The 26,050-nt window shown below is 39.5% G+C and overlaps 1 protein-coding gene across 4 annotated transcripts in view; it reads right to left on the minus strand.

The window, feature by feature from the left end:
- The window catches only part of RNF214 (ring finger protein 214), a 203,511-nt gene that overhangs the window by 276 nt on the left and 177,185 nt on the right, over nt 1–26,050 (minus strand). The gene's annotated exons all lie outside the window — the stretch shown is intronic.

Below are 26,050 nucleotides of genomic sequence, written 5' to 3' on the forward strand. Positions count from 1 at the left end.
GATTGCAGACAACTTTTAAGCAACTTTCTTGGCATATTTAGTAGACAATTAGCGTATCTGGGGGTGTAGTAACAGTGCGGAATTCTGAGGTAGAAGGCAGACCAGCCATTGGGTTTTAGCTGCCCTAGTCGAAAATACCAAAAAGCGCCACCTCTCACTTCTACCTTCCCAAAACACAAACAAATGCATTATTATTTTCAAATACTGTAAATCACATTAAAATTTCACATACAAAGGAATAATAAAGCGTAAGGCTCACTTAAAATGAAAACATTTTAAATTAACATGTTACCGTCGCTAAAACAATTAAAATGTACACTTTTTACTGACACTGCATAACTAAAGTGTACAACTTGTAGGTTTTTTTTAAAGTAATGTTGTGCGTCATTAGACTAGGATAGTCTAGAAAACCAATACTTAAAAAAAAATACACAGCCCCTCAGGAAATCTGCTTGTTTGCATGGTTCCCTTTTGTTTTCTCTGCTAGATACTACCAGAATTTGTGAATTGAGAAACCGCTATATGTTTTTTTTCACTGCTAGTGTTTCTTTCCTGGCATGTAACTTCATTAAATTTAGTTTCTCAGCAACGGGTGAGCAATCCGCCCGTTCTTTTAATGAGGGAGCCGCAGAAAGGCTGATTCCTTTGCACAACTTCACTGGGGTCTGACCGGGGTTGACGGCCACCTTCAGATGAAACCCTGAAAAAACGGTTTATGGGTGGGGATATGGAATCTTTAAAGGACACAAAGATAAATATGTTATGGCCTCTTCTTTCATGGAAGCTTATGATCATGGCTTACTAACCCAGTTTGAGACCAGTCATGGTTTTCCGTGGGAGAGAATCACTGTAAATGGGCTATGCGAGGGCTGCCCGGCTTTTCAACGCTACTAGTGTGATCTTCTGAAAGCTTCGAACTGATCACTCACACAGTTTTCAAAGTAAGTCAGTGACAGTAGTTAACTGTGAGCGTGAGAATCTGAGTCGCCTTCCATCTCTTATAGGCGCTACACTAAACCCTTCCATCTCTCCTAGACGCTGTATCTGATAGTGTTTGAGAATAAAGCATCAGATTTGACAGAAGCACGTTTCTGCTGCCTGTCCCCTTCACGGAGCTTGTATCTACCATGAAAGCCACTGAGGTCAGTTTTATGAGGCTCCTACGAGACGGAACACAGCTTAAAGTCTGAACACCAAGAGGAAAACAGAAAGACCTCACATGTACGTGGTACATAACGTGGAAGTGGTGAGACTACTGAACTGTGGATGGGGGGTGGGGGGGGGAACGTATGATTGCTCAGACCAAGCCTTGTGTGGTTTGTTCTACAAATGAATCAGTATCAACTGATCTCCTGGTAGCTGCCAGGGCACCCAGAATACATTTCTTGTGAAGCTGACCACTTGTACCTGGTCTGGACCAGGAATCGGGGAAGATTCCTTCTTATAACTGGAAAGTGAGTGAAAAATGCCTGTCTGAACTGATAACAACGGAGGCGGTATACTGTAATGGCCTAACAAAGGAGGCGGTATACTGTAATGGCCTAGGCAGACTTGGAAGGGCCAGAAGAGACTGCCTGAGATGGAGAAACAGTCCAGAGACAACCCACCGGAACTCTGAAGTTTGGAAGCTGTGAATTGTGCCTTCCTGTCAAGGCGACTGAATTGTATTTAGCCTGATAGAAGGCAAAAGGCAGCTGGGATCAGGGATGAGTGACTGGAAGGTGAAAAGCCCTCCAGCGGCCACTTGTAAGTACTGCACAGAAACTTTCATAGCCTGTTCATGGGGAATGAAGACGCAATGTGAAATGGAACGGTTACTCTGAAATACTAACTTTGGAGTGACTGATCCAATTTTTGGTCTTGTTTAAATCATGCAATACTTTTCGGTTTTACTAAATTGGGCCGTGTGCTCTACTGTTGTAGTGGACTGCTAACTCTAAACACACATTCTGTGAAGTGGCCTTCGTTCTCGGTTATGCGCTAAGGCAGGACGAGGCTGTCTTATAGAAGCAGTGTTTGTCTGATTAGGAGCTAGAATAGAACACTGTGGGACTATACGCCCCCTGTACCACCTGGCTTCCTACAAGCATGTTTTATTTACTTAGGGACATCACACTGAGGGGTCCTTATTTAGATTCATATGCGTCTTAATAGGGAACCCACACTTTTAATGTTCTTTGAGAAATTGAAACCCTGGCACTAAAGCTGCCCTAAAATGGTTTTCGTGGATAAAATGATGTTGGTGTCCTGGTGGCTAGTGATGAAGCGAGCTTCAGAAAATATTTTATTCTGACTTGTGAATTCAATTCCCTATAACATGAACTAATCAATTAATAAATTGTTGCATGATATATTTGATTAATCCAATCTAGATTAAGTTTGCACCACACATGAACACGCGGGAACTAATAACATGTGCTTTTGTTGCATTTGCAAGTCTGTTTTGTAACACATGATTAATATTGTTTTGTTTGTTATGTCTGTCCTATTGTCTTTGTCACTATTAATATGCGGCTGATCATTGAAAGGCATGTGCTTCATTATATGTGCTTACATGTTTGTCCTATGTTGTGATTGTCTGTCTGTGAAACATTTAATCATCTTTTAATTCTTTCAGATTCATAAAGCTGGACTATATGAAGAATGGTAGATATTTTATGTGCTGCTTTATTTGTTTGCTTCTGCTAGTTGTCATTTATTAATGGGTTAATCACTAGCAGGGAAGGGTGGGAAACAGAAGGGTTCGTTTTACCTGAATTAATCACTCTTTTTGTGTTTGTTTAATTATTAGCCTGAATGTGGTTTGAGGCCTAGCCTTAGTTCTGGTTCTGAAGAAAAGCTGGTCGGCCTGTACGTGAGCAGAGTTGGAGCCAAGTGCAGTCATCTTGGAAACTTTTCATGGAACTTTGCTTTTGCATAACCTTTGAAAAAGACTGTGGCTCTAACAAAAGAGACTTATTCATGAACTGCTCTGGATGTTCTTTTCTCAAGGCTGAGGAAATGGCAGGGATGATTTTGCCGAGCTCTGGTGGAAGTCAGAGAAGCAACTTTTTAATTTGTTGCAAAGACACTCGGAAGCTGATGTCACTCTATGTCAATGAACAATAGTATGGTGACGCTTACACCCTGGACGAGGTGGTTTTGGTGGTCTGACAGACAGCAACCAATCACAGTGCTGAACTTTCAGAAAAGAATTACATTTTAGTTAGATTAGCAAGCAAATAGGGTATAAAAATTGGCCTCTTGAAAGGAACGGGGCTGACTGTTTCCTGAGGGCGAAGTGCTGTTCGATTTTCCATGGACTTGTAAGCATTCAACTGTTTATTCATTATTTTCCTTTTCAGGTCAGAAAGCTAATTTAGGATTTAGGGCTATGTTTTCTTTAAAATTCATTATTTCATACAATGTTGAACTGTCAGATTTTGAGCCAATAATTATAATGCAATAAAGCTTACTTATTAAAAATAAATGTTGATATTAATAAAGAACTAATACAGTTTATGCAATTTTGAGAATTTTAAAATAAACTTTTAAAATGACAAGCTGGTCTTGTTTATTGAAAAGAGTTTAATAACAACATATCAGATCCATTCGCCTCATGTTTCAGCTGCTCTGTTGTTTCTTATGGGCCTGGTTTTAATTGGTAAGTGTGGTAGTAGATTGTGACGTCATTTATAAAGAATTTCTGTTGGAGCGCTGGAACAATTTTTGGTAGCTTCGTACGGTTATATGTTGTTTTTGACATATATGTAGGTATATTCATAGGATTAATGTCTAACATATGTTGATCTTGATTTTGTCAGGTTGTTATGTGTAGTATGTAATCTTTGGGGTTTTTCCAGCAGTGTGAAAAATTCCTGGTTTGCCATGGCAAGAGTAGTGTAGGTAGAAGAGTTACACAGTGCATTTGTCTGTTTCAAAATTGTGGTATAGAATATATCACGTGTTGTGGACGTACAACACAAGTTTAGGGACCTTAGATTGACTGGTTGAATGTATAGTGAGGATTACCTATGAAATTGTAGCATTAAGCAGAGGGACCTGGTGAGCCTGTTTTAAAACTTTTTGTGAAAAGAGTAGTAGGATTTATTCAAGCTTGAGAGAAGGGTGAGATAGTGTCGTCTATTCTTATCAACGCCTGACGTTTTCTGTGGTTAGGTTCATGTCCTGCCAAGAATTCGTGTGTGTATGATCAGGGTTTTCTGTCTGGAAGTGCGTTAATGATTGAGATCTGTTAGAAGGGTAGGGTAAGAATTACTCTATTGGCAAATGAAAATATTCTGTGAGAATAGCATCGTCTATTCCACGTATCGTTGAATCTATGCATAAAACTATCTCTTTGTTTAGAGAAGCAGACAAATGGTTTCCTTTTATGTAGTTATTAATTGCGTTTTTAAAAAAGTAATTGGAAAGTGTTTTAAACCCTTCTGGGTAAAGTAATAGGCATTGAAAGTGTTTTGTGCTATTTAAATATCTTTAAAAAGCATTGCACGCTATTTAAATTCATTAAATTGTGCCCCGATCGAAAATTGTAAGGGAGGGGCTATTTTGAGAGCGAGAGCGTGTGGGGAGAGCCTGTAGCTGCAGCTGCTGCATACGTCAGAGCCCGCCGCGCTCTGATTGGTTGATGTGCCCTGGAGTGTCAGAGCAAAGCAGCGCTCTCATTGGTTGAGGCGCGATTAAATGCTCGAAATATTGTTTGCAGTTGCAAGTGTTCTTGTTTGGTTTCTGTCCTCTCACGGATTGTGCTGTTGATTTGAAGTTAGAGAGAAAGTGCCTGATGGTTTGCATGTCACAACTGATGTGAATGCTGGTCAGCGAGCGTTGCATTAAGTGAGCGTAGCGTTGTGGGCTCGTTGAGTTGCACCTGTAATCATCCCCGTTCTTTTTGGTTTAATTGTTGGTTGTGCGCTAATGTTTTAAATTAAAGCTAAAGTGTGTCTCGAGCATTTTGTGAAGGAGGGGCTGCTTTGGGAGAGCTGCTGGCTGCAGCGGCTGTCTACGTCAGCCGCCGCGCTCCCATTCGTGTAAACGCCGACGCGTCATACACGGTGCCGCGCTCTGATTGGGCGAGGCTCCGTGTGTTAGTCAGAGGAGCTGCGCTCTGATTGGGCGAGGCTCCGTGTGTTAGTCAGAGGAGCTGCGTTCTGATTGGGTGAGGCTCCGTAGATAGTTTTGTATTTGTAAATATCCTCGTATTGAATTGTTGTTGTTGCTTCTGGTGGGTGGTCTCGGGATGTGTATTGACCTCGGGTGTTTCACGCATTAAGAGGAGCGTGTGTGGAGGGAGACTGACTGCGGTCGTAGAGTGCGCGCGTCATAGAGGGAAACGCGTCATAGCAGAGTCGCGCACCCATTGGCTGGTGACGCGCTAACCTGCTGTGCTCTAATTGGTCGAAATCGCGCAGTGTCATAGAAGGGCCATGACCGGATGGGTTAAGGCTTTGGCAGGCACTGTGGTTGGCTGAGCGCTGTGCAGCCACACGCTGATTGGCTAAAACACTCGTGCTGATGCACATTGTTTACTTTTTGTCGAGTGTTTAATTTTTTACGCTGGTAATGCCCAGAGCTTTATTTTAATAACTGATTGTTTCTAATTTTAGCCATAACATTAAAAAGTGGAATTTCTATAAAGTATTAAATATTATAGCAAGCAGCTACCCTGATTAATTAACAACAGCAAAGGTGATTAGAGCTTAGTAAATAAAAAGCAAATAATAAATAGTTATCATTAGAATTGCAAATTAAATAAAATTTATAGCAGTAATAACAGTTAAAACCTCTTTAACAGAATAGCATTGTATCATAAACATGAGTTATTGGGATGATTATGAGAAAAAGCCTTCATGGTTTCAAAAGATGAAAAATTATTTTAAGCCTGACAAGAAAATTGAAACGCGTGGTGGTAAATTACTTCATAAGTACAAAACACCTGCAGCCTATATGGAAGGTGAATATGGCTATCATACTGTAATTTGGTTTGATAATTGGATGCATTATACTAGAAATGATGGCGTATTAGCCTGGCCAGAAGATGGGTCATTTAATTAAAAAAAATTACAAAATTTAAGGAAAAAGATGATGGATCTTGTGCCAAAGCCAAGACCTACACAATTTGAAGGCTTAGTTGAATGGGAGGTTGAGATGATGGAACTTGAACGTGAAAGCAAATGTTCAGCACCCAAATATTCAAAATATGTTGTAAATAAGGAAACACATGAAGAAAAAGTAAAACGCTGGAGAAAGGCAAACATGTATGATGGTTTGTATCCAGTGAGAATAATGATTACTGAAGATTTACAAGAAAAAATAGCTGGTGGGAGAATTGATGAGGAATTAGATGATGCAGTTTTAGAAGACATTTATGCAGCCAAACGCAAACCGCCACCTTATCAAGCAGGTTCTCATTCTACCCCGAGAGTTTCTACAGAAACTTCTCCAAGTGCACCTCCTAGAGAAGCTGAAGAAGGTTCTCCCAGATTTTTGAAACTACCTGAAAGAGTAGGATCAATAAATAATTGTAGTACACCCAGAGAGAGCAGAGTCCCACAGGAAAATAATTTTGTGAAAAATCAAGAGAGAATACCTGTTAACATTCCAGAAATTTCTAGTTACAATAAAGCGTAGGAAGATTTAATTCAACAATTGACAAAAGGCATGGAAGCAGTGACAGTACCAGTTCTATTGGTCCTGTAGTACCGGTTTTTGATCAGGGAGTCAATAGACAAACAGCTTTAACGGTTCCATTAAATGCAGAAATTCAAAAGGTTGCTGAGAGATTTTATTCAGAGATTCATAGAGAAAATTCTATGATGCCAAATTTAACATTAAATGGAAATCTGTTAAGTTCACAAGCACCATCAGTGGCAGTTTCAGATTCAGGTCTGTCTGAGAAAAGTCTGGATAGAATGGAATTATCACAAAATGGAATAAGCCCTGAAGTTCCTGATTATAAAAAACTTGATGTTGCTAAATTAAAAGCTGATCTGGAAGAATTAATCATTGGCACAATTGGTACTGACAATTTGAAATTGTATCAGGATGATGAATTGTTGTTAATTTGTAAGAGTATTCAGTGGAAGACAAAAAATAGGTATGAACAACTGGAAGAAATGGCTGCTGAATTAGAGATTGATTTGAGTAAACAGAAACATTTGCAAAAACATTATAGAGTGGATTTCTCTGAAAGGGACATTGACAATCTAAACACTACAGGAAGAATGACACATATAAAAGAATTAATAAGTTTTCTCAGAAAATTAGGCGAATTAGGTAAATGGAGAATGAAATGGTCAAAGAAAGATCAGGATAAAAAATTAAGAAATGATGTAGTTTCTGAATTTCCAATGAGGGAAATAGCTGGAGGAGGGTATGTGCATGTTCCTTGGTCCAGACAGGATATTCTCCTGTTTACTAATGATTTTCCAAGGTTGAGGGAAAAGCCAGTTGAGTGGTATCGTCAGGTAGACAGATTTATAAAGGTATCAAAAGTTCTGTGGATTGATCTAGATGGATTCTTTGACATTGTTGTCCCATCAGATCTCTGGACAGAATGTAAGATTTCTATAGATTGGCCAAAAGAAGAACCTCCTCGAGATCCGGTTACAGGTGCACCAGCAAAAGATGTCATGGACATTTATAATAAAGTAATTTACTGGTTGAAAGGGAAAATTCCCCCAAAAGAAGTGGATTGGGTTAAAATTGACAGAACAAACCAGGAACCAAAAGAATCAGTTAATTCATTTTATGATAGGTTACTGTTAGTCTTTAAACAGTACAGTGGCTATGAAAAATTAAGTGAAAAAGACATGAGCCACTTTATATACAGATTTGTATATGGCCTGAGACCCGAAATTGGAGACATGATTAGAAATGGAATTGTCTGCTGGCAAGCACTTTCAGTTGATGACATCCTGAGGAAGGCAAAATATTGCAGTGATGAGATAGATGTGAAGCAGAAAAATCTCAAGGAAAAGGCGATGTGGGCACAAGTGAAGGTAGCAGAACACCAGCAACAACAGTTAGCTTCTATGCAACAGCAGAATCAAGGGAAATTCAAAAACAATTTTAATAATAATAAGCCAAAATTTAATGTAAATGTTGAAGAACTGAAACAAAAACTACCATGTTTTAATTGCGGCGAAATTGGACACTGGAAACGAGAGTGTAAAAACCCGTCCAGAAATTTTAAAAATAATTCATTGAATCCACAGGTGCAGTGTGAGTTAAATTCGCAGCAACAGCAACAGCTACAACAGCAGCTGAATGAGTTAAGTCAGCAGCGACAGCTACAGCGACAGATAGCGAATCAGCAGAGCCAGATACAGCAAAGCCAGTTTCAGCAGCAGAATCAGGTACAGCAGAATCAAATTCAGCAGAGTCAGATACCTCAAGCACCATTCCCTGGTAGTGTTAACACACAGAGATTTTCTCCTGAAACAGGTTTCTGTGGAAGTAATTTGGTCAAAAATGTGTCAAAAGTTAACATGTCAAATGCTTCTAAATTTTGGTTAAAAGACAAAGGAGAGAGTGATTCTTCAGAAGATTACTCATGACGGTGCCTGAGAGAGGAGGAAGAGTGCGTGCTTGGACCCACTCTTGAGGTAGATCAGTCTGGTCCATTTGTTAATGGTAAAGTGAATGACAAAGATATCACTTTTCTTGTGGATACAGGTGCTACCCGTTCTACTGTTAGATCAGCAGAAATAGAAAACCTTCCTCTCTCTGGTGAGTCCATCCAAGTTGTAGGTGTAGCTAATCAGCAAATTAAAACAAGTTTGACAGAACCAGTGAAAGTGGAAATAGGGAACTACAAAGATAAACACAGATTTCTAGTTTGTGACAGCAGTCCTGTGAATCTGTTGGGTCGTGATATATTGTGCAAGATGAATTGCAGGATATATTGCTCACCAGATGGCATTGAAATGCAAACAGCAGAAGAAGATGGGCTTTATAAATTGACTATGCTAATGATTGAAGAAGAGAAAACGTCATTATTTCCTGTATTTGATAAAAATGATTTGCCAGAAGAGCTCAAAAAGCCAGTTAATCCAGCAATTTGGGACCTAACAGGAAATGATATGGGTCTTATGAAAAATAGTGATCCAGTAAAAATCACTGTTAAGCAGGGAATTGATTTTCCAAATGTTCCTCAGTACAAAATGAAAGCAGAGACAATTGAAGGTGTCATTCCAGTCATTGAAAAATTCATAAGTCAAGGTGTGCTAAAAGAAATTGAGAGCAGCCCATGCAATTCACCGATTATGGGTATTAAAAAGCCAAATGGAACATATAGAATTGTTCAGGACCTGAGAAAAATCAATCAGATTGTTGTTCCATGTTGTCGAATTGTTCCAAACCCTGCAGTAATTCTTTACCAGATTCCACATGATGCAGAATGGTACACGGTCATTGACCTGTGTAATGCCTTCTTTACGGTTCCCTTACACCCAGAAAGCCAGCAAATCTTTGCTTTCAGATTCCAAAATAGGATCCTAGCATGGTGTCGTATCCCTCAAGGGTATACTGAGAGTCCATCTATCTTTAATCAGTTGTTAAAGAAATCCCTGGAAGATTTGGTGTTGCCTGGTAATTCCACATTGGTACAGTACATCGATGATTTGCTTGTGGCAGCCAAAACACGAGAAAATTGTGTTACTGATACCATTACCCTGTTAAATCGTTTGGCAGATGAAGGACATAAAGTGTCACCTGCAAAGTTGCAATTTTGTAAGCAAGAAGTGAAATATCTTGGTCACAGAATTGCAAAGGGAACGAGAAAAGTGACAGTTGAGAGGATCAAAATGATTCGAGCAATTCAACCACCAACAACTCAAAGACAGGTTAGAATGTTTCTGGGAATGGTTGGTTACTGTCGACAATGGATTAGTGGATTTTCAGTAATTGCAAAACCACTACAAAGATTAACAAAAGCAGACATAAAAGATCCAATTACCTTGTCAAAAGTTGAACTGGAAGCTTTTGAGCAGTTAAAAAAGAGCTTATGTGAAGCTCCTGCCCTGGGTATGCCAGACTATGAAAAAGAATTTGAACTTTACTGCAGTGAAAGGGAGGGTTGTGCATTGTCTGTATTGATACAGAGACATGGTAAGTTGAGAAAACCAATTGCATATTTCTCAGCTGTTTTAGATCCTGTTGCAAAAGCTTTGCCAGGTTGCTTAAAAGCAGTGGCCGCAACAAGTGTAAGTCTTGACCAAAGTGAAGGAATCATTATGGGGTTTCCTGTAAAAGTATATGTACCTCATTCAGTTGAGATTCTACTTACCAGAAGCAGGACTCAACATCTGACAAGTAGCAGACTGACAAAATACGAAAAAACTATTCTGGGTTCAGACAATGTATCAATTGTAAGGTGTGTAAATTTGAATCCTTCCACACTATTACCAGATGGAGTTATTACTGAGGTAAGTAACGAAAATGACATTGATCATGAATGCCTGGATGTTGTAGATTACTGCACAAAACCAAGACAGGACATAAAAGATGTTCCTTTACCTGAATCAGACATAATCTATTTTGTAGATGGGTCTTGTTTGAGAAATGATGAAGGGATTCTAAGAGCAGCATGTAGTAGTGTGGCTCACTGGTTAGAGGCGGCAGGCCCGAGAGCAGAAGTCAGCCCGGGACCAGGGTTCAATTCCCGACGCGGCAGGGTCGTGGACCTTGGTCAGCGGACTCGATAATTCTCGCTTCGGTGCTTACTCTAATCAGGGGTTCCACTCGGCAACTCTGGGCATTAGCTTGCCTAATCTCCACAACGGCCCCACCAATTCCGGGGATGCCTGGCTCCACCTTGGGGACTCCCAGCAAGGGACCATCCCACAGGGAAAGCCAGGACGGGTTCCCCAGAGTTATACAGCGCCGGGACGCCCCGTTGCTGGGGCAGCTGTGCGCTTTACAAGTATACTACATTTACAAGTATACTACATATTCAGTGTGCACAGTCTCAGATGTTGTTGAAGGTTCACCTCTGAATGGAATTCGTTCTGCACAAATTGCAGAGTTGATTGCCTTAATTCGAGCATGTGAAAAAGCAGCAGGCAAAAGAGTAACCATAGTGACTGGTAGTCAATATGGTTATGGTGTTGTTCATGATTATGGACAACTGTGGTCCCAAAGAGGTTATTTAACTTCTGCAGGAACACCAATCAGAAATGCAAATTTGATTAAGAGATTGATTGATGGCATTCAGTTACCAGAACAAATTGCTGTAGTCAAATGTGCAGCTCATAAAAAAGGTGATGATTACATCACCAAAGGAAACGCATACGCAGATAAAATTGCAAAGTACTGCGCTAAAAACAACACCCACTTGGAAAAAGACGAAAGTCACACAATGAATTCTCTCATGCTAATTTCTGTAGTTGAAACATGGCAGGAAGTAAAAGACTTACAAGATGAGGCAAGTGAGGAAGAGAAAAACACATGGTTAAAAAGTGAGTGCAGACCAAGAGAAGAGGATGGAATTTGGGTACACAAAGATGGAAGGCCTGTAATGCCGGATTGCATGATTGCTGATATGGCACGGATGTATCATGGTCCAGGACATTTAGGAAGAGATTCCATGATTAGATTATTCAGAGAAACATGGTTTAACACAAAGTTTAGAATAATTGTGGAGTCACTTTGCCAAAGATGCTTGACCTGCCAACAGATAAATCCTAACAGGAAAACTGTTGTAAGTTCGGGAACCATAGGACGGGAGGGTGGTCCTTTTACCAGATTACAAATGGATTTTATTGAAATGCCTATGCACAATAGGTTGAGGTATGTACTGGTGTTTGTCTGTCTGTTTTCAAGATGGGTGGAAGCTTTCTCAACCCGTCATTGTGACTCAGTCACTGTGGCAAAATTACTTTTAAGGGAGATCATACCTAGGTACGGATTTCCAGTGACTATTGAAAGTGATTGCGGAACCCATTTTGAAAATAGGTTGATGAAACTGATTTGTGGAGCTTTAAACATTGAGCAAAAGCTACATTGTGCTTACAGACCTGAAGCATCAGGAGTTGTTGAACAGATTAATGGCACCATTAAGAACAGAATTTCAAAAATGTGTCTTGCCACAGGAGTAAAGTGGACAGATGCACTTCCACTTGTTCTAATGTCAATGAGAAGTACTCCTGAGAAAAAAACAGGTCTTAGCCCACATGACATCGTGATGGGTAGAGTGATGAGGCAAGCATTTGTTCCAGTTGGCAAACTAATGAGTATTAATGATAGTGCAATCATTGAATATTGCCAAAACCTGTCTGATGTAGTGAATTCTATATTTCATCAGGTGGGAACAGATGTAATCTCTAAGGAGAAAGTCCAAGCTCATGATTTGTTACCCGGAGACTGGGTAAGGACCAAAGTTCATCGAAGAAGAAACTGTTTAGTCCCAAGGTGGCAGAAAGCAAGACAGGTTATTCTAATTACAACAAGTGCAAAGGGTTAAAAAGGTGGATTCATCCAAGCCATACAATTCGTGTGCCACCTCCTAAAAATCCTGATGAAGACAGTGACACAACAACTGATTCAGATTCAGAAGGAGATCCAGAAGATCCTGATTCTGATGATCAGCGAAATAATCAACATCTGAAAGATCTACAAAAGAGTCAGAACTTGAATGAAGAAGATCTGAATATCGAAACTGGAGATCGAGATGTTGATGATGATCTGCTTGAAAAAGAGTCTCTAGAAGAAAAAAGAGATTCAGAAGAAGCAGAAAAATCTGAACAAAACAAAAATCTGAGCCAGAGTATTGAAAGGCAAAAGAGTAACTCTGTGAACAAGAGCAAAAGGCCTGAGACTGGGAAGCTGAAGGTGATTTCTGAAGAAGAAGAAGAATTACCAAGTACCAGTAAGGATATTGTTCCAAATGGAGTGAAGCTGCCGAGTAAAGAAGTTCCTAGGTACAGATTTGAAGTTTCAGATACAGACACTGATGAAAGTGATGAAGATTCTGAAATAAGAAAATTCAGAAAAAGAGCTTGGAAAGCTGAAAGTAACGAAAACGTGCCAAAGAAGAAAATCCTGAGAAAAGGGGATATTTGGCCTGAAGACAATTTGAAGTTCAAATTGGTGAAAAAATCAAAAGAGCAGGTCAACGAGATATCAAGTCAAGGAGGTGATTCTGATAAAAAAGAAGAGAAAAACAAGAAAATAGAAGTAATTACTCGTAAAACAAGAAGAGTAATAAAGCCAAATCAGAAATATAAGTCTCCGGAATGGACATACATCATAATACCACCAAGTGCTGAGGTGGAATCCAGTGGCCAAGAAGATTTGGAGATTGCTGAAATCAGTGGCAAGGATTGAAGTCATTAAATTTAGATAGGAGTTTTTGATTTCTGGCATAAGGCTGAAGAAAAATTTTGTTAGGTGACTTTAGGTCGAAGAAAAGTTGTTTAGTTGGAAAAGCACATGTTTTTGTGACACAAGGTCGAAGAAAAGCTGTTTAGGGTTTTATAAAAATAAAAAAAAAAACATTTAAAAGGGGGGATATAGTTTGTAGTCTACTCACTACTCACATTTTAAATGTACATTTTTTTTTAGAATGCCTGGATCAGATACTTCTAGGTGTTCGATTCTTAAGAGATGTTGTAAAATGACTTCAATTTGTGTGATATTATTAATTCTACTTTGGTTAATTCTAGCTGTGGTCTATCCTTTTGATGTTAATAAGCAGAAATCCAAGACTAATATAACCAGTAAGGTTGAGTCTAAACATGAGAAACATGCTGGCAAGTCTAGCAGAGTTATTGAGCATAATCCAGAGATTCATCAAGACAGATCTGTTGGAGATTTCTCAAGCAATTCATTTTCAAGGCTTTTATCTGAATATGTTAAAGTAATGAATGTTAAGGATTGCTATGTCTGCGTAAAATTGCCTGCTTCTGTTTCAGAGGGTGTGACTTATAATATGTCAGGAGGAGGGGGCACCAGTGGAAGGGGGAAAGACAGTTTAATGGAGAAGGGTGGGGCCCACAGCTCAATTATCCCTTATTCCCTTGTTATAATCGATTTAGTGGGCTGGAAGAAGTGGATTGACCATCATCCAAGTGTATTGAAGATGACAAGGGCTGTGGGGTACCTTCTCCCGTAGAGAGTGATTCTATTGTTGCTACTAGGGAGGAAGTACCCGTCCAGGATAGTACTATTCCAGACCCCTTGTTAGGGGATGTTGATACTCAGGCCGCCCTGGATACATCTATGCGGTACCCCTCCCCTGTTAAAATTCTGTCCTGGAACATAGCCGGCTTAAAGAAAAACTTGCCCGATCCGGAATGGAACAATTTTGTAGAAGATTTCCATATCTGTATGTTCCAGGAAACCTGGTGTGTAGAGCCAGAACATAAACAGGGCTATTCTACATTCTTTGTCCCTGCAACACAGTCTGGGAGGGGCCGCCCATCGGGTGGCTTACTTATTTGGATCAGGATAGCTTTGAACTGTAAGACTACTGTTAATTATGTCCCCTGTAAGGATATTCTCCATATAACTGTTAAAAGGCAGTCAGCCAGGAATGCTTTTGAACTTTTTTGTATTTATGCCAGGGGGCTCCCAGGGGGTCAATTGTCTCCAATACTGGAGCTGTTAGACAACAGGCTTTCAGCCCTCCCCTCTAAATCCTCAGTATTAGTGGGAGGTGATTTTAATTGTACATTTGAGCCTCTTGATGAGGATGAATTTTTGGGCTCTTTTAACAAGTTAGGAAACCAGTTAATTCCATCCTTATCTCTGGCCCCAATTAAGAAGTGGTCGGCTCGAGCCATTCAGTTGAATGCCCTGGTGTCTGCATATGACCTATGTGCCTTAAATGGCCGCACTACATCTGATCGTATGGGCGCCATGACCTTCAATCGAATAGGCTGCCCGTCTCGGATTGACTACATCCTTTTGGATGTATGGTCATGGGCCAATCTGGTTGATATGGAGGTCAGCCAGAGGATTGATAGCGACCATAATCCCCTCTGCATGGGTATGTTCTGGGGAGATAATATTGGTGAGGAGGTTCAAAATGAGTTGATTACTAAAGAACTAGTCCCTTCTAACTGTAATCGTAGGATTAAATGGGATGTGGTTAGGTGTAATGAGGAGACACTTGAGAATATCAGGGTTCTAGTTTCGGCTGCTTCATCTGCCCTGGTACCAATGAACCAAATTTCACTTCAGCATCAGGGGTCGGTGCTGCCAACTAAGTATAAAGACCTAATAGGGGAGATCAGTATGTTTTTCTCTAAAAAAAACAAGGGATGCCATTTGTCAAAATGCATGGAAAAAAGGGGAACCCTTGGTATACTGCCTCCTGTAGAGGGAAAAGAAAAGCAATTTCGCTAGCTATTAAAAACAAGGATGCCCCAGCCGCTAGATTAGCTAGAAATGAGTATCGCATTAGTATTAGGAAAGCCAAAAAAGATTGGGAAGAGGAACATTGGCAGGCTCTAAAGGAAGCGGCTCTTGGGAAAAATGCCATTGCATTTTGGAAACTGATCAACGTCATCGATAGACGAGGCGCTGAGCCTATTCCAAACCATATAACTGAGTCCCAATGGTATTCCCACTTCTCGAATTTATACGGCGTAGGCTCCTTAGAAGTTGCGCCAGCATCCCCTATAATAGGTACCGATTGTTTGGCCCATCAGTATGATGACTTTACAGACGTATTGTTTTCGCCCCGTGAGGTACAGGAGGCCATCCTTAAAATAAAACCGGGTAAGGCACCTGGCCCGGACGGAATACCGGGTGATTTATTGATGTCTAACCCATTGGTTTGGGCTGATTTTATTGTAAATGTTTTGAACCTCATTCAGTTAGGCCAGCAAGTACCGGATTCATGGAAGGGTGCTGAAGTTGTTACCGTTTTTAAAAAGGGTGAGAGAGAGGACCCTGCCAACTACAGACCAATTAGTTTAATTGATGTTATTCAAAAAGTAGTTGGTAGGGTAATTGTAAATAGGATTGAGGGCTGGCTTATGGAAGAAAATATTTTGTCCCACTTCCAGGCTGGATTCAGAAGCAATGTTGGGGCCATTGATCAAGTCTTCAGATTTTGTGCAGTTTTTTGGAAAACAGTGTCAATAGCCAGAGGGAGCCTTTACCTGGCTTTTATTGACCTTAAAACTGCTTTTGACGTAATACCCCGTGTTAAACTTTGGAATGTTCTACTGGATATGGGGTTCCCATCCTATCTGCTAAATCTTATCATTAAACTCCATGAGGGTACTTATGCGAAGATACGCTGGGGGGCACAGGGGCAACTCACTAAGAGTATACCTGTTAACAGAGGGGTGCGGCAGGGGTGTGTGATGGCCCCTACTTTATTCTCCCTCTTTATAAATGGGGTGGTGAAACATCTGAATGAGACATCGGCCGACGCCCCCATTGTGGCCGGGGAGAAAACGCCATCCCTCCTCTTTGCCGACGACACCCTTCTCTTATCAAAAACCCCCACAGGCCTTCAAACCCTTCTTGATCAGTTTAGTGTTTTTTGTCAAGAACGGGGACTTACAATAAACACAACTAAAACTAAACTAATGGTTATGACCGCCAAGAAGAAATACAGGAATATCCACTTGACCTTGAATGGATCTCCTTTAGAGGTGGTCGATGAGTTTGATTACCTTGGTGTTAGGATTAATAATCATTTGAAATGGGAACCCCATATATGTAAAATGGTTTTAAATCTTAAAAGGGTTTCCGGCACTATTTTAAAAAACCAACGTCTCTCTGTAAGTAGGCCAGTTGCACCTGCCTTATCAGTCTATGAGGGAAAAGCAATTGCCTCAGCTGTTTATAGCTCGGAACTGTGGGGCAATGAGAATACCAACGACCACGTCCGATCAGAGAACAAGTTTATGAGGGACTTGGTGTCGCTTCCATCCTCTACCCCACTCAAACCTTTATTCTTAGACCTAGGTAGAAAGTCTATTCGGGACATCCTCCAGCTCCGTCCCCTCTTATATTGGGTCCGTTTGAGGAGGACCCCCACATTAGCTAACTATGCCCTAGTGTTAGATGAAATGCTAAAATTAAACACTTCAGGCAAAATAAAGTGGCTAAATGCTTTAAAAAATCTTGTAGCAAGTGTGGGTTTAAGCGACGCTTGGGTATCCCAATCACCTCCACCAAAACAAGTGGTGAAAAAATTATATTGGGATTGGATAGAGGCCAAGGCGCTACAGAACCCAAACTGGGGACATTTGACCGAGACTTTTCTGTCCCATAAATGTACCCTAAAATTGGAATTGTTTTTGGATTTTATTCAGATTCCTCGAGAAAGGACTTTATATCTTAAATTTAGACATGGAACATTGCCCCTCAAAACTGTTACATCTAGATGGAACAATAGGAGGGAAGAGGATATAATGTGTCCAGGTTGTATAAATCCCGAAGAATCATTGGGCCACTTTTTCTTTGCCTGTAAGGCATACATCTTACCTAGGAAGAAATGGTTAAAACCAGTACTAAAGAATCTTGGTGTTAGAGATTACAAATTAGCTTTGCGTATTCTTAGCTCTGACACCTCTTCTATGGTTATTATTTGTGGGGTTGCAAAGTTTTTATCATGTGCCTGGATCATTAGGACTAAGATTTTAAAAAACGCTCAACAAGTCAATTTTTCCACATAACTCTTAGATGTATTTTTGTAAATAATGAACTGTTTTATAATTATGTGTGTACTATATGTTTGTACTTTTTATGATACATGTGTCGAATAAAAGTATAATGACTTGACTTGACTTGAATATGTTACCTCTCACTTATGGCATTACTTGCAGTGTGATTGCTAGCTTGTTTTATGAAACTGGACGTCTGGAGTATTATTACTCAGACTTTGATGAGGTTTTTGCAAATCTCAAAATTGTAAATAGCTTAAACAAAGTTAGACCTGCAAAGCAAATGAGGGAATTCTTTTTAGTTACTAATGAACTCAATTATGAATACGCTTATAGAAATAATTTAACTTGCAAAATGAGAGCTGAAGAGAAGACTTTCCTGAACATGGTTGAGGAGAGAAGGGCTGTTTACAAAAGAAATGAGATGTTAAAGCATGCTAAGTCTAAGTACTGGCAAATGGAGGATGCTAAATTAAATGGTGTTAACACAAATGCTGCAATTCACATAGATGAACCAGTTAGTGGTAAATTTTGCATTAGAAGAGACAATACGTTGTATGATAATCTTTTTGTGGGTGCTAGTCAATGTGAGGATACTTATCTTATCACAGGGGGTTGGGGATTTAAAGGTGGTAAGGATCCAATTTTTCCTGGGATTTATTTTATCTGTGGTAATAAAGCATATTTTAGTCTTCCAGACCACTGGTACGGGACATGTTATATTGGCCTGGTCTTTCCAAAAATATTTCATGTTGACAGAAATGAAAAGGGTATCTTTGAATTTGGTGAACATTTGAATAGGTACAAAAGAGAAAGTTTTTCAGAAATCCTGGGAGACATCTTTGGTGCTGTTATTCCTATGGTGGGAATTACTATGAATTCAATCAAAATCAGAAAAGTTTCTACAATTGTGGATAGATTGTCAACTGATACTGCAAGTGGTTTCCAGTTGGTTAGCACATAACTTGTTGCTACCAGAAGCATGGTTATGCAGAATCGTCTTGCATTAGACATTCTGCTTGCAAAAGAGGGAGGAGTTTGTGGGGTCTTGCATGTCCAACATTGCTGTACTTATATACCTGACAAAAGTCAGGATATAGAGTTACTTGTTAAAAACATTACACATTTTCATGAAGAAATAGAACCCATGGAGGAAGAAAGTTTTACCGAGAAAATTGGGAAGAGAATGGAGGCTATCAAAGATTGGTTTTCTGAAATTGGTAGCTCAATCATTGGCAAAGTGCTCTATCCAGTAATTGTCATTCTTATAGTGATAATGCTGCTAAAAATTAGTTGTTTGATTCACAAGAGGAGAAAGCATCAGAAGGAAAAGAGAAGAATTTATAAACTCAGAAAGGAACAGGAGAAGGAATATGAGTTAGAGGAAATGCGAAGGGTTCAGTTTGGAAGAGATGATCAGACAGCAGAAACTGGGGTTTAGGGAGACTAATATCGAGAGAATTCAATGTGTGTAGTCTCCAAAAGTGGGTGAAAATTTCTTGAATTTTTTGGGTGTTATTTGGTGATTTTTAAATCACCAGATGAGGGAGTTGATGAAGCGAGCTTCAGAAAATATTTTATTCTGACTTGTGAATTCAATTCCCTATAACATGAACTAATCAATTAATAAATTGTTGCATGATATATTTGATTAATCCAATCTAGATTAAGTTTGCACCACACATGAACACGCGGGAACTAATAACATGTGCTTTTGTTGCATTTGCAAGTCTGTTTTGTAACACATGATTAATATTGTTTTGTTTGTTATGTCTGTCCTATTGTCTTTGTCACTATTAATATGCGGCTGATCATTGAAAGGCATGTGCTTCATTATATGTGCTTACATGTTTGTCCTATGTTGTGATTGTCTGTCTGTGAAACATTTAATCATCTTTTAATTCTTTCAGATTCATAAAGCTGGACTATATGAAGAATGGTAGATATTTTATGTGCTGCTTTATTTGTTTGCTTCTGCTAGTTGTCATTTATTAATGGGTTAATCACTAGCAGGGAAGGGCGGGAAACAGAAGGGTTTGTTTTACCTGAATTAATCACTCTTTTTGTGTTTGTTTAATTATTAGCCTGAATGTGGTTTGAGGCCTAGCCTTAGTTCTGGTTCTGAAGAACAGCTGGTCGGCCTGTACGTGAGCAGAGTTGGAGCCAAGTGCAGTCATCTTGGAAACTTTTCATGGAACTTTGCTTTTGCATAACCTTTGAAAAAGACTGTGGCTCTAACAAAAGAGACTTATTCATGAACTGCTCTGGATGTTCTTTTCTCAAGGCCGAGGAAATGGCAGGGATGATTTTGCCGAGCTCTGGTGGAAGTCAGAGAAGCAACTTTTTAATTTGTTGCAAAGACACTCGGAAGCTGATGTCACTCTAAGTCAATGAACAATAGTATGGTGACGCTTACACCCTGGACGAGGTGGTTTTGGTGGTCCGACAGACAGCAACCAATCACAGTGCTGAACTTTCAGAAAAGAATTACATTTTAGTTAGATTAGCAAGCAAATAGGGTATAAAAATTGGCCTCTTGAAAGGAACGGGGCTGACTGTTTCCTGAGGGCGAAGTGCTGTTCGATTTTCCATGGACTTGTAAGCATTCAACTGTTTATTCATTATTTTCCTTTTCAGGTCAGAAAGCTAACTTAGGATTTAGGGCTATGTTTTCTTTAAAATTCATTATTTCATACAATGTTGAACTGTCAGATTTTGAGCCAATAATTATAATGCAATAAAGCTTACTTATTAAAAATAAATGTTGATATTAATAAAGAACTAATAAAGTTTATGCAATTTTGAGAATTTTAAAATAAACTTTTAAAATGACAAGCTGGTCTTGTTTATTGAAAAGAGTTTAATAACAACATATCAGATCCATTCGCCTCATGTTTCAGCTGCTCTGTTGTTTCTTATGGGCCTGGTTTTAATTGGTAAGTGTGGTAGTAGATTGTGACGTCATTTATAAAGAATTTCTGTTGGAGCGCTGGAACAATTTTTGGTAGCTTCGTACGGTTATATGTTGTTTTTGACATATATGTAGGTATATTCATAGGATTAATGTCTAACATATGTTGATCTTGATTTTGTCAGGTTGTTATGTGTAGTATGTAATCTTTGGGGTTTTTCCAGCAGTGTGAAAAATTCCGGGTTTGCCATGGCAAGAGTAGTGTAGCTAGAAGAGTTACACAGTGCATTTGTCTGTTTCAAAATTGTGGTATAGAATATATCACGTGTTGTGGACGTACAACACAAGTTTAGGGACCTTAGATTGACTGGTTGAATGTATAGTGAGGATTACCTATGAAATTGTAGCATTAAGCAGAGGGACCTGGTGAGCTTGTTTTAAAACTTTTTGTGAAAAGAGTAGTAGGATTTATTCAAGCTTGAGAGAAGGGTGAGATAGCGTCGTCTATTCTTATCAACGCCTGACGTTTTCTGTGGTTAGGTTCATGTCCTGCCAAGAATTTGTGTGTGTATGATCAGGGTTTTCTGTCTGGAAGTGCGTTAATGATTGAGATCTGTTAGAAGGGTAGGGTAAGAAATTCTCTATTGGCAAATGAAAATATTCTGTGAGAATAGCATCGTCTATTCCACGTATCCTTGAATGTATGCATAAAACTATCTCTTTGTTTATAGAAGCAGACAAATGGTTTCCTTTTATGTAGTTATTAATTGCGTTTTTAAAAAAGTAATTGGAAAGTGTTTTAAACCCTTCTGGGTAAAGTAATAGGCATTGAAAGTGTTTTGTGCTATTTAAATATCTTTAAAAAGCATTGCACGCTATTTAAATTCATTAAATTGTGCCCCGATCGAAAATTGTAAGGGAGGGGCTATTTTGAGTGCGAGAGCGTGTGGGGAGAGCCTGTAGCTGCAGCTGCTGCATACGTCAGAGCCCGCCGCTCTCTGATTGGTTGATGTGCCCTGGAGTGTCAGAGCAAAGCAGCGCTCTCATTGGTTGAGGCGCGATTAAATGCTCGAAATATTGTTTGCAGTTGCAAGTGTTCTTGTTTGGTTTCTGTCCTCTCACGGATTGTGCTGTTGATTTGAAGTTAGAGAGAAAGTGCCTGATGGTTTGCATGTCACAACTGATGTGAATGCTGGTCAGCGAGCGTTGCATTAAGTGAGCGTAGCGTTGTGGGCTCGTTGAGTTGCACCTGTAATCATCCCCGTTCTTTTTGGTTTAATTGTTGGTTGTGCGCTAATGTTTTAAATTAAAGCTAAAGTGTGTCTCGAGCATTTTGTGAAGGAGGGGCTGCTTTGGGAGAGCTGCTGGCTGCAGCGGCTGTCTACGTCAGCCGCCGCGCTCCCATTCGTGTAAACGCCGACGCGTCATACACGGTGCCGCGCTCTGATTGGGCGAGGCTCCGTGTGTTAGTCAGAGGAGCTGCGCTCTGATTGGGCGAGGCTCCGTGTGTTAGTCAGAGGAGCTGCGTTCTGATTGGGTGAGGCTCCGTAGATAGTTTTGTATTTGTAAATATCCTCGTATTGAATTGTTGTTGTTGCTTCTGGTGGGTGGTCTCGGGATGTGTATTGGCCTCGGGTGTTGCACGCATTGAGAGGAGCGTGTGTGGAGGGAGACTGACTGCGGTCGTAGAGTGCGCGCGTCATAGAGGGAAACGCGTCATAGCAGAGTCGCGCACCCATTGGCTGGTGATGCGCTAACCTGCTGTGCTCTAATTGGTCGAAATCGCGCAGTGTCATAGAAGGGCCATGACCGGATGGGTTAAGGCTTTGGCAGGCACTGTGGTTGGCTGAGCGCTGTGCAGCCACACGCTGATTGGCTAAAACACTCGTGCTGATGCACATTGTTTACTTTTTGTCGAGTGTTTAATTTTTTACGCTGGTAATGCCCAGAGCTTTATTTTAATAACTGATTGTTTCTAATTTTAGCCATAACATTAAAAAGTGGAATTTCTATAAAGTATTAAATATTACAGCAAGCAGCTACCCTGATTAATTAACAACAGCAAAGGTGATTAGAGCTTAGTAAATAAAAAGCAAATAATAAATAGTTATCATTAGAATTGCAAATTAAATAAAATTTATAGCAGTAATAACAGTTAAAACCTCTTTAACAGAATAGCATTGTATCATAAACATGAGTTATTGGGATGATTATGAGAAAAAGCCTTCATGGTTTCAAAAGATGAAAAATTATTTTAAGCCTGACAAGAAAATTGAAACGCGTGGTGGTAAATTACTTCATAAGTACAAAACACCTGCAGCCTATATGGAAGGTGAATATGGCTATCATACTGTAATTTGGTTTGATAATTGGATGCATTATACTAGAAATGATGGCGTATTAGCCTGGCCAGAAGATGGGTCATTTAATTAAAAAAAATTACAAAATTTAAGGAAAAAGATGATGGATCTTGTGCCAAAGCCAAGACCTACACAATTTGAAGCCTTAGTTGAATGGGAGGTTGAGATGATGGAACTTGAACGTGAAAGCAAATGTTCAGCACCCAAATATTCAAAATATGTTGTAAATAAGGAAACACATGAAGAAAAAGTAAAACGCTTGAGAAAGGCAAACATGTATGATGGTTTGTATCCAGTGAGAATAATGATTACTGAAGATTTACAAGAAAAAATAGCTGGTGGGAGAATTGATGAGGAATTAGATGATGCAGTTTTAGAAGACATTTATGCAGCCAAACGCAAACCGCCACCTTATCAAGCAGGTTCTCATTCTACCCCGAGAGTTTCTACAGAAACTTCTCCAAGTGCACCTCCTAGAGAAGCTGAAGAAGGTTCTCCCAGATTTTTGAAACTACCTGAAAGAGTAGGATCAATAAATAATTGTAGTACACCCAGAGAGAGCAGAGTCCCACAGGAAAATAATTTTGTGAAAAATCAAGAGAGAATACCTGTTAACATTCCAGAAATTTCTAGTTACAATAAAGCGAAGGAAGATTTAATTCAACAATTGACAAAAGGCATGGAAGCAGTGACAGTACCAGTTACTATTGGTCCTGTAGTACCGGTTTTTGATCAGGGAGTCAATAGACAAACAGCTTTAACGGTCCCATTAAATGCAGAAATTCAAAAGGTTGCTGAGAGATTTTATTCAGAGATTCATAGAGAAAATTCTATGATGCCAAATTTAACATTAAATGGAAATCTGTTAAGTTCACAAGCACCATCAGTGGCAGTTTCAGATTCAGGTCTGTCTGAGAAAAGTCTGGATAGAATGGAATTATCACAAAATGGAATAAGCCCTGAAGTTCCTGATTATAAAAAACTTGATGTTGCTAAATTAAAAGCTGATCTGGAAGAATTAATCATTGGCACAATTGGTACTGATAATTTGAAATTGTATCAGGATGATGAATTGTTGTTAATTTGTAAGAGTATTCAGTGGAAGACAAAAAATAGGTATGAACAACTGGAAGAAATGGCTGCTGAATTAGAGATTGATTTGAGTAAACAGAAACATTTGCAAAAACATTATAGAGTGGATTTCTCTGAAAGGGACATTGACAATCTAAACACTACAGGAAGAATGACACATATAAAAGAATTAATAAGTTTTCTCAGAAAATTAGGCGAATTAGGTAAATGGAGAATGAAATGGTCAAAGAAAGATCAGGATAAAAAATTAAGAAATGATGTAGTTTCTGAATTTCCAATGAGGGAAATAGCTGGAGGAGGGTATGTGCATGTTCCTTGGTCCAGACAGGATATTCTCCTGTTTACTAATGATTTTCCAAGGTTGAGGGAAAAGCCAGTTGAGTGGTATCGTCAGGTAGACATATTTATAAAGGTATCAAAAGTTCTGTGGATTGATCTAGATGGATTCTTTGACATTGTTGTCCCATCAGATCTCTGGACAGAATGTAAGATTTCTATAGATTGGCCAAAAGAAGAACCTCCTCGAGATCCGGTTACAGGTGCACCAGCAAAAGATGTCATGGACATTTATAATAAAGTAATTTACTGGTTGAAAGGGAAAATTCCCCCAAAAGAAGTGGATTGGGTTAAAATTGACAGAACAAACCAGGAACCAAAAGAATCAGTTCATTCATTTTATGAAAGGTTACTGTTAGTCTTTAAACAGTACAGTGGCTATGAAAAATTAAGTGAAAAAGACATGAGCCACTTTATATACAGATTTGTATATGGCCTGAGACCCGAAATTGGAGACATGATTAGAAATGGAATTGTCTGCTGGCAAGCACTTTCAGTTGATGACATCCTGAGGAAGGCAAAATATTGCAGTGATGAGATAGATGTGAAGCAGAAAAATCTCAAGGAAAAGGCGATGTGGGCACAAGTGAAGGTAGCAGAACACCAGCAACAACAGTTAGCTTCTATGCAACAGCAGAATCAAGGGAAATTCAAAAACAATTTTAATAATAATAAGCCAAAATTTAATGTAAATGTTGAAGAACTGAAACAAAAACTACCATGTTTTAATTGCGGCGAAATAGGACACTGGAAACGAGAGTGTAAAAACCCGTCCAGAAATTTTAAAAAGAATTCATTGAATCCACAGGTGCAGTGTGAGTTAAATTCGCAGCAACAGCAACAGCTACAACAGCAGCTGAATGAGTTAAGTCAGCAGCGACAGCTACAGCGACAGATAGCGAATCAGCAGAGCCAGATACAGCAAAGCCAGTTTCAGCAGCAGAATCAGGTACAGCAGAATCAAATTCAGCAGAGTCAGATACCTCAAGCACCATTCCCTGGTAGTGTTAACACACAGAGATTTTCTCCTGAAACAGGTTTCTGTGGAAGTAATTTGGTCAAAAATGTGTCAAAAGTTAACATGTCAAATGCTTCTCAATTTTGGTTAAAAGACAAAGGAGAGAGTGATTCTTCAGAAGATTACTCATGACGGTGCCTGAGAGAGGAGGAAGAGTGCGTGCTTGGACCCACTCTTGAGGTAGATCAGTCTGGTCCATTTGTTAATGGTAAAGTGAATGACAAAGATATCACTTTTCTTGTGGACACAGGTGCTACCCGTTCTACTGTTAGATCAGCAGAAATAGAAAACCTTCCTCTCTCTGGTGAGTCCATCCAAGTTATAGGTGTAGCTAATCAGCAAATTAAAACAAGTTTGACAGAACCAGTGAAAGTGGAAATAGGGAACTACAAAGATAAACACAGATTTCTAGTTTGTGACAGCAGTCCTGTGAATCTGTTGGGTCGTGATATATTGTGCAAGATGAATTGCAGGATATATTGCTCACCAGATGGCATTGAAATGCAAACAGCAGAAGAAGATGGGCTTTATAAATTGACTATGCTAATGATTGAAGAAGAGAAAACGTCATTATTTCCTGTATTTGATAAAAATGATTTGCCAGAAGAGCTCAAAAAGCCAGTTAATCCAGCAATTTGGGACCTAACAGGAAATGATATGGGTCTTATGAAAAATAGTGATCCAGTAAAAATCACTGTTAAGCAGGGAA

This window comes from Lissotriton helveticus, chromosome 3_1 (genome assembly GCF_964261635.1).
Source record: "Lissotriton helveticus chromosome 3_1, aLisHel1.1, whole genome shotgun sequence".
Taxonomy (NCBI): Eukaryota; Metazoa; Chordata; class Amphibia; order Caudata; family Salamandridae; genus Lissotriton; species Lissotriton helveticus.